Below are 8,985 nucleotides of genomic sequence, written 5' to 3'. Positions count from 1 at the left end.
TGGTGTGCTGAGCTCTGCCAGGTCTGTTCAGTAGAGGAATGCTTGATAAAGGCCAGTCCTGCAAGTTCATGTTTCCCTCCAGGGAATGACATGATCTCTAGACTTGGGAATAAAACCCCAGGGAGACCCTCAGTAGCAGCTGAATGGCTGAACCAACATGCTTAGACCTAGGGATGGCTTCGCCACTGCTGCACTTTCCTGGACATCAACAACTGAAGGCATAATTTCTCCAAGGAACAAAGGTTTAACATGTGCTGGTGCAAAAACCTGGTGCTCTCTGTTGCTAAATCTCTTCCCAAGCAGAGATGTGCACACGTTAAGTAAAACTCATTCACTGTACAATGCCTGCCAAGGGATCAACTGACCACACTTCCCCGCCCTCTGATACAATCCACAGAACATCAGAGAGCACACAAATTAGAGGGTGCACACACATGCACACACACTTTCACTCCCTGCTGGCCGCTGAACTGAAGTGCTGCAGGCAGACCCACAAAGCCCAGCCATATGGCAGGGGAAAGCAGGGAGAGCATATGATGTTCCTGTTGACCCCAGCTCAGAGAGGACACCACTACCATTTAGTCCGCAAACTAAGATTTTTGTTCAAACAAAACAAAACAATACCTTTCTGATGTCAAGCTCCCAAGCCTTTGAGCTATTGTGATTTTAATAGTCTGTGTTGTTAGACATTATTCTTGTGAAGTTTTTCTTATGCTTGCCAAGGCTGCCATGAGAGGTAGTACTCTTATGTGCTGTGCTTTGGGTTGGGTTTGACAGCACTCTGCCCTGTGTGTGCGTGCTCACTGTGCTGGGCTGCCCAGAGTGCAGTTACCTCTCTTCCTAGCAGCCTGTGCGGTGGTGTGCTTTGCATTTGGAGCTAACACCGTATTGATAACACACTGGTGTTCTGGCTGCTGCTGAACAGCACTCCTACAGCATTGCTCAAGGCTTTCTTTCTCTTCTCTTCCCCCCAGATTAAGCAGGCTGGGCTGCACAGGAGGTTGGAAAGGGACACAGTTGACCGTAGCTGACTGAGGGGATGTTCCCTACCATACAGTGCTGCACTCTTCCCATGCAATTGTGATGCATGCAGAAAGCCTGCTTCCCAGAGGAGGTCTGGACATCTGCCTGCCAATGAGAAGCAGTGAATGAGTTCCACTTTTGCTTTGTTTTCTGCACAGTGTTTGCTTTTCCTATTAAACTGTCTTTGAATATCGGTGACGCACTGCCCCTGCCCCAAGGAACACACGTGCCCTGTGCTGCTCAGGTGGCTCATGCAGTGCCATTAGGGACACCTGAGGGGAGCTGTCAGCATAAGGAATGGCAGCAGAGACTGGGGCTCAGCGTGTACAAGACGTGGCAGATGGAGTGCAAAAGCATGGGGCTGGCTGGCAGCAGGCGCTTTGGGAAGGGGTCCTCACCTCGTGTGAGCTTGTCTCCCATTTTACTGGGCTGTGCTCCAGACTGTGTTCTCACTTCTTTATTTCTCAAATATCTGCGAGTGAAAGCCTGCATAAGTGTCTAATTTCTCAGTCTGGTACGAATGTCAAATTACTGTTTTTTATTATCTAAATTGGTGACTACCTGTTTTAATTAGTTTTCACTTTACATGACTGTAAGTTGATTATCTTTATGGGTGCCCATGTTGACATGCACATGAGGTTTTGTGCAGAACAAAGCATGCTTTGTTTTCAGCATTAGCATCAAAAGAAAGACAAAAAAGAAATAAGACAAGCAGACCTGATCCCGATTTTCATCTTCCTTTCAGTGTAGTCTGCAGTTGCCACCTTCTGAAATTCTCAGGTATTTTGTGTACTGGTGGGTCTGGCCAAGCACTGTGTGAGCTTAAAAAAAATATGCCCTCTTTTTGCAGTGATCAGGAAAACGTCCCTGGTGTAAACATCAGTGGACAGAAAGTAATGGTCTGTCTCACTCCCAAAGGTCTGAAGACACAGTTTAATCTGTCAGACTTCAGCTCATATCAAATAATGAGCAAATATGTAGGTGTAGTAATAAATCACTCCTGGTCACGTTGTCTGGGAGCATATTGCAGCTTCCCCAGGAGTTGGCGCGCATCCCTGCCCTGGGGGCTCAATCGAGCCCTCACTGGCATTGTGCTGCTGATGCCAAAGCTGAGGGGGCTTCCCCACTGAATTTGCTGCCAGAGGGTGTTCAGGAAGTGAACCCAGCACTTTGGAAATAAGTTTTGTTTGTATGTTAAACAGTAGATGCTCTTAGCAGTGAAACTGATAACATGCAAGCGGAAAAATAAATAAGCAAAGAGCCCCCAGGACTCCTTGGTTCACACAAGGGCCGGAAGAAAAGGGGGGTGATATTGGCAGAGCTGGGGATTGATTTGCTGCTTGTACACAGGCAAGGGAAGAGCTGCATCTTTCTGGCCTGTGCCAACCTGTTCTTTAAGGGATTTGAGCGTTTCAAAAAATGTTCTATTTTGCTGACTCTTATTTAATGACTGCAAACAATCAGGAACACAATAATTAATCTCTTCCCCTTTTCAAGGTCATGCTGAAGCTGTTTTTCACTAGCCCAGCACCAGTTTTTCCACACTTAAGTGCCATCATCTGGACTGCAAGGGACAGCATCCCATCTGGAGGCAATTCATCACTGCCTGCAACAAATCCTTTAGCGTTATCTCCAGCTGCCACTCTGCACAGCCGAGGGAGAGGAGGCTGCTTGTGAAACATGATCTGTGAAATGCTACAGCAGGCCAGGGAAGAGGAACGCTGGTGCTTGTTAATTTGTTGTTGCCTTTGTTGTTATCCCTGCCCGGGAAAGGTTTAGCATCGCTACACAAAGCATGTTTCATGCAAGCACAGGCTGTGAGCTTGCCCAAAGCCCCGTCCCCAGGAGGGTCCCAGCTGCAGTGAGCTTCTTTGCATCCTCTGGGAGGCTAGGAGGACCCTGGCACTGCATGGCTTGGCCCAGCCGGCAGCAGGGAAAAAAAGGAGGATTGCATCTCTACACAAGAGCACAGCATTTTGTCACAACATCATTGTCAGCTATGACACAATGACTCTCTTCCACAAAAAATGAGATCAGTGACAGTGGTTCTCTGCAGAATTTGTGTGCAAGAAGGTGCAAGTATTGTAAGTAGAGCTTCACTGCTTTCAGATGTAAAGGCTGGATGAGTATTTTACGTGTCTACTGAGCTGGCTTTGGGAAATGCTGGCAGAAATTGGCCATTGTTCAATAAGAGCTAATTGAAAAAAAAAAAGAATTAATTTAAAAAGTTTATCAATTTATTAATATTAATAATATACTTATTTTTATCAGATACCTTGCAATAGCAAGGAAGTGTCCAAAGAGTGACCTGGCTGTCCTGGGACATAATCCTAAGAGACATGGAGAGTGAATGGCCACCCCAGCCCAGTGTATGTGTCAGTCCATGCTCCATCTGCTGCAGACCCGTGGGTCTTCCCATGCAAGGTCTGGTTTGCGCTGTGTGGCAGGAAAAGGTAAGGCTGTTTGTGTGTTACAAAGTTCAGTGTAAAGCCACATCCCAAAGTAATTTATTGCCTTAGAAAGTGGAAGTGTGAGGAGAAGGAGGAGTATAGAGAAGAGTTTGGAGAGGATTATGAAGAGGAGGAGATAAAGCAGATAAATTCTGTTTACTGCTGCGCTGTTGTAAATTTAGAGTAACTGCACTGATTCCAGCAATGTTAACAGCACAATGTAGTTGTGGAAAAGGGTTTTAATATAGACTAGCTTGAGGCAAATTCCAGCCTGATTTATTTCACATAAATCACGGGATATGGGAGCCTGTGGATGCCACCCATCAGGGAAGCACTCACAAGGGGTCCCATCAGGGCTGTTGGCTGGTGGCACCAGCTGCAGAAATGGCCAGGACATGGGACAGTGTTTAGGGTGCATCGATGTTGCATTCAGCAACACTTGAGTGCCCTCACTGGTATTGCCTCACTGTCAGCTGCAGTCAGTACAAACCAGAATTGCCCCTTCCCAGCCTCTCTCGGCTGCTGACGTGCATGGTGTGGCCAAGAGGAAGGTCGGTGAGAATTTTGGTCCTGATCCACCAGCAAAACCTGGTGAAGGGAAGGCAGCTTCACTTCATACCTGGAGAGCCCTGGCTCTCCTCCCTGCTCCTGCCTCTGTCTTCCCCACCTGCCCTTCTGCTGTTTTGTCCCTCCTTGCCAGCAGGCACAGCACATCAACCATGCAAAGGGCTGCTTGCCCACAAGTGATTCACTTTTTCAAGAGGAGAAGGAAGTGGTTTTGCTGTTTTTACAATGACTCTCACATATCGTGATGAAGGGATGTAAGGAATCTTTAATTAATCCCAAAGAATTTTAGATGCAGGTTTGTACATTTGGAGGCATTTCTGAAAGTTCTGCAGAAATAAAAGTCTGATATTTTAGGAACCAGTTTAGTTTCCAGATTGCACTGTCCACTGCCTGCTGAAAAGTCTATCTGAAAGTCTCTGCAGATGGCAGAGCCTTTTCCCTGCATCTCTCTGAGGGACACATCACTTTTGGCTTGCCTGGGCTGTGCTGAATGAAGAGAAATTGTCTTGGGCCACATATGTGTAGGTTGCTCTGAAAGTACTATGTCCTATTTATTTCCATGGAAATTGCCATGGATACAAAGAGCACAATAACACTATTTAATATAGCAAATTCTCAACTGCAAAACACTATTTTGTCACAGTCAGATAGTCAGCATCATTAGCCATGCTTTTTTTTTTTTTTGCCAGTGATGATCAAGAGCCTGCAGTCCGTGCTTGTGGGGAGCTGCACCAGTGGAAGTGACCACTATCGATGTCACCACTGCGGAAAAGCACCACCCACCACATCACTGTGCTCACATTCACTGTTTGCTCTCCACAAACATTCAACAAGCATTGATGAATGTCAGTGGGTGCCATTTTTCTGCATGGAGGAATTAAATTCCATTCCTCTGCTTCATACACATTTCCATTTCCATTTTAGATGCCATTCTGTCAGACTGCCCCTCTGCTGCCATCTATTGCACAGCAACAAAATGTAATGGAACATTGGTGGGAAGGGTCAACCTCTACTGCTATATCAGCAACATTTGCCTCTGACACTGTGGGCTAACATTAATAAAATAGAAAGCATTAGTTTTGGAGCCACCCATGTAAAACATAGTTAATGTATATAAGTAACAAAACTCATTTTACTTTTTACTATTTTTTATTAAAATGTTAAAAAATGAGAGCAACAGAAACATAAAACTAGTGGGATACGTGATCTTGTTTTGGTGATATTAATGCATGAGTCTGGTTTGATGGAAGTAGCTGCAGTTCTCAGTGAGCTCTCAAGGTGCTCACTTGAGATTTTTGATGAAATTCAACTCTTCTTGTACTTTATCCTTGAAAACAGCCATACACAAATGTGTGTACTGCCAAAAAGCAGTGACATGAATAAGGGTGAATAAGAGATATTTCTCTCTGATAAGATAGCTTATCAGAGTTATGAAAGTCGGGTCAAGAGACATGATGCAATTTTTGAGTTGAGTATCTGATTACAGCTCTATACATTCCATTTGAAAATCTGCAGGTAATGTATTTACGTTGACTGAAAATGGAGATGCAAATATACCAAAAATGTGATGATTTTTTTGGTGCTCTTGAAATCTGTTCTTAAACAGAAAGCATGGATATATATTTTTTGCTGTTCACAGGACTGCGTTTAGCCAACGTATCAAAATACATACAATTATTTGCCAGAACACCGTACTGCACCTTCCCCGTGCCAAGGCAGTGCCAATTGCACAGCAATATTTGGCTGTTGTGAGTGATGGGTGCTCTGAGCCAGGTCTCACTCTGCCACCTATCCGGATTGAGAGGAGGAACACTGGTCTGGTATTTCCACTGGTGCCAAATTGCATGTGTGCAGATGCGTATATAACTTGAAATGTATTGCTCATTTAATCTTTGCTGTCTGTTCGTGGTAGATGCAACTGTGGCAACTTCACAATGGAAGAAATAGTAGCAACAGCGATGAGTAGTTCTGCACAAGTTTGGGAGGAGGAACAAATCTGCTCTTCCTGACATCAAAGTCTCTGTGATGACCATCACCTACCAGAGTATCACAGGGAAAGATGAGTTTCCCTGAGCAGACCCCCCATTTGCTCTGTGGAGAGCATACTTCTGGGATTCCCAAGCTGATTCTGCAAACCGAGTGATGAGTACCATATTTTAAACTGGAGGTGCTTTATGTAGCACCTGTGTAGCTCAGTGCGGGGGTAGTGCTACACGAGCAAACAGCTTCCCTGTGCCATGCTGTCTCCCACTGTGCAGAACAAGCCAAGCTTGCCCCCTGCTCCCAGCCTCAGGCCTGTGCTGTGGTCTTGGTGGGCACAAGCGGGAGGATGATGACCTGTTGTGCCTTTGGAGAATAACCTTCCCCCACAGCACACTTCTACAGTGATGGCTATCAGAGCAGCACTGGCTTCATCACGTATTTACCCTTTGTTGATCAGCTGACTTCAGAAATGCTTATGGTAATAATGAGTCAGTGTTTATCAAAGAAAAACTGATAAGAGAAACACATACATAATATGCAATTTCAGTGTGTCCATTTCTTTGACTTCCGATTATGTATTTCAAGGCAGTTGTCACAAGCAAGCAGCAAAAGGGGCTGTGGTAGTGCCAACAAGGGATTCTGCATTCAGAAGTCAGCCCTGAAGGTACAAAGTGGTGTCAGAGCATTGCCATACAAAGCTCCTGCACGCAGAGAGGCTGCATGGCCCCCAGGTATAATGTGGGATACCATAGCACACACCAGTGCCACATCTTCTCAGAGACAGAGGCACTGCAGCTGCCTGCCTCTGCCCATAGCTGGAAGGTCTCTTCTCATGTGTCCCCGTAGCGTATCTCTTCTGTGATGCTACAAGGCCCAGAGAGCAGACCTGTAGGCACCAAAAGCAGGCCTTGTCTGCCTGCCAGAGTGCTGCGAGTGCTGCTAACAGCTGGCTTGAGGGTGAGGTGAAAGCTGCTGAAATTCTCGTGAACTTGGGGCAAAGTTTGATGCAAAGCAGATGGCACTTTCAGTCATTCTTTTATTTCGTTCAGCAAATGGGGCCAAACATTTGGAAAGCTGTCTGTGAACATAACGTACTGTTCTTCAGCCATCTCAAAAACTACTGAGAATGTGACTTTAGTAACACAGCCCCCCCCGGGCAGGGACCTGTCCTTCATCAGCCTTGTGTCAGCCTTGGCAGTCAAACAGCCAGCTCTTGACTTTGATGCTCCTTTCCTGGGACAGTTGTTCTCAAAATAGCCTCCTTCCCTGGTGCTCACGCTTGGTGCACAAGCACGCCTTGTCCTCTTCCCATATACACTTTGAAGCAGCGATCCCTTTACATGTTCCAAACCTTTTGTGGGAGCTCTACTGAATGCTGGAGACCGATAACACATTCATTCATTTCATTTTCAGTCACTCAGGATCTATCATGAATTACTTAGGAGAAGAGGCCATTACAAGAGGTAATGGCCTCAAATTGCTCCAAAGGAGGTTTATGCTGTATATTAGGAAAAACTTCTTCCCAGAAAGAGAGATGAGGCACTGGCACAGGCTGCCCAACAAGGTGATGCAGTCACTGTCCGTGGAGGTGCTCAAGAACCATGTGGATGTGGCACTGAGGATGTGGTCAGTGAGCATGGTAGGGATGGGCTGATGGTTGACGATCTTAATGGTCTTTTCCAACATTAATGAATCTGAGATTCTCTGGTACCTCGCTACAACACGCTGACCTCCCTTCCATCCCTGACAAACCCCACCCTGTTAGCTCAGTGTATTGCTGACAGGGCCAGCCACTGTTCCAAGAGGCTCTGAGCAGGTGAAGAAGGCTTGCTGGGGCAAGGCAGGACGGGCAGCTCTGCCCGTGATTCCTGCCTAGCAAAAGTCTGAGCTCTTGGGCATTGCTTGCTTTGGAATGTTGTACACTGAGCTGTATAAGCACTTGCAGTAAATTAGTCTTCAGTTATTCCTGTTTTTGAAGCAAGCACATTTTCTTCATTAATTTCTTGACATGAAGGTCAGGAGCTGTCAACAAGCTGTGAGAAATGCTGATTTTAACACATTTTCCTTTTGCTGGAAATATTCCTGCTTGAAGCCTGCACAGCTGCTCTGCTTTGACACCTTCAGCTTTGCCATACGGCTCCATCTTGGAGCCCGGAGCCAGCCTGCAGCTGGAGGGACAGGTGCAGCTCAGACACTGAATAAGTACACGGGAGACATTTCCATTTCCTTTGATGCTGTAATTGAGTATGTGATATAAACCCAAAATATCTAATCTCCTCTCCTAAATCATGCAAACTCTAGGAGCAGAGCATAGGAGCTACCTGACCCTGCAGGGAAAAGGGGCTGGTGAAGTCACAGCAGGAAACAAAACAGAACCTCCTCTACTTCACTGGCAGCAGCTCCACAGTGTTCATGGCCACAAAGGCCCTGAATCTGCTCATCTCCCAAAAGGAAGTATTACTGCTACTGAACACATTTGGGTCTGTGAATACATCAAACCTCTGAGGTACATGAGGAAATTGAGTGAAAGTTAGGTTAAACACAGCTTCCTCTGTGCTGTAAGCAGTCCCTCCCCGAGACTTTTCAGCCTGTGACTGAACTGTTAGTGGCTTAACCATGACGTGATGCAATGCAGGAAGCCCACAGGCCCCAAGGAAAGAACTTTCTGCTTGTCTGTGATCAGCAGAAACTGGTCAGCCTTCTTCATTCTAGACTCCTAAATGAAAAACGTACTCACGAAAAGTTTGCCTCTGTGTCATAATGTCCTGTCAGTACTGAAATGCTGCAGTCCTAGAGTAGTGCTCCAGAATCTGCCTGCACTAGAGCCTCTGCACCTGCATGAGCGCTCATAGAAGATTCTCTACTATACTTAATGGTAGAAAATTATCACAACTCAGGGAACAGCCCACCTGCACAAAACAGTCACCTTTCATGATTCACAGCAATCATAGTTGAGGAGGTG

Source organism: Centrocercus urophasianus, unplaced genomic scaffold, assembly GCF_019232065.1.
Source record: "Centrocercus urophasianus isolate 14NV4802_14NV808 unplaced genomic scaffold, USGS_Curo_1.0 seq_10, whole genome shotgun sequence".
NCBI classification, from domain to species: domain Eukaryota; kingdom Metazoa; phylum Chordata; class Aves; order Galliformes; family Phasianidae; genus Centrocercus; species Centrocercus urophasianus.
Note: the sequence above shows the minus strand (reverse complement) of the source record.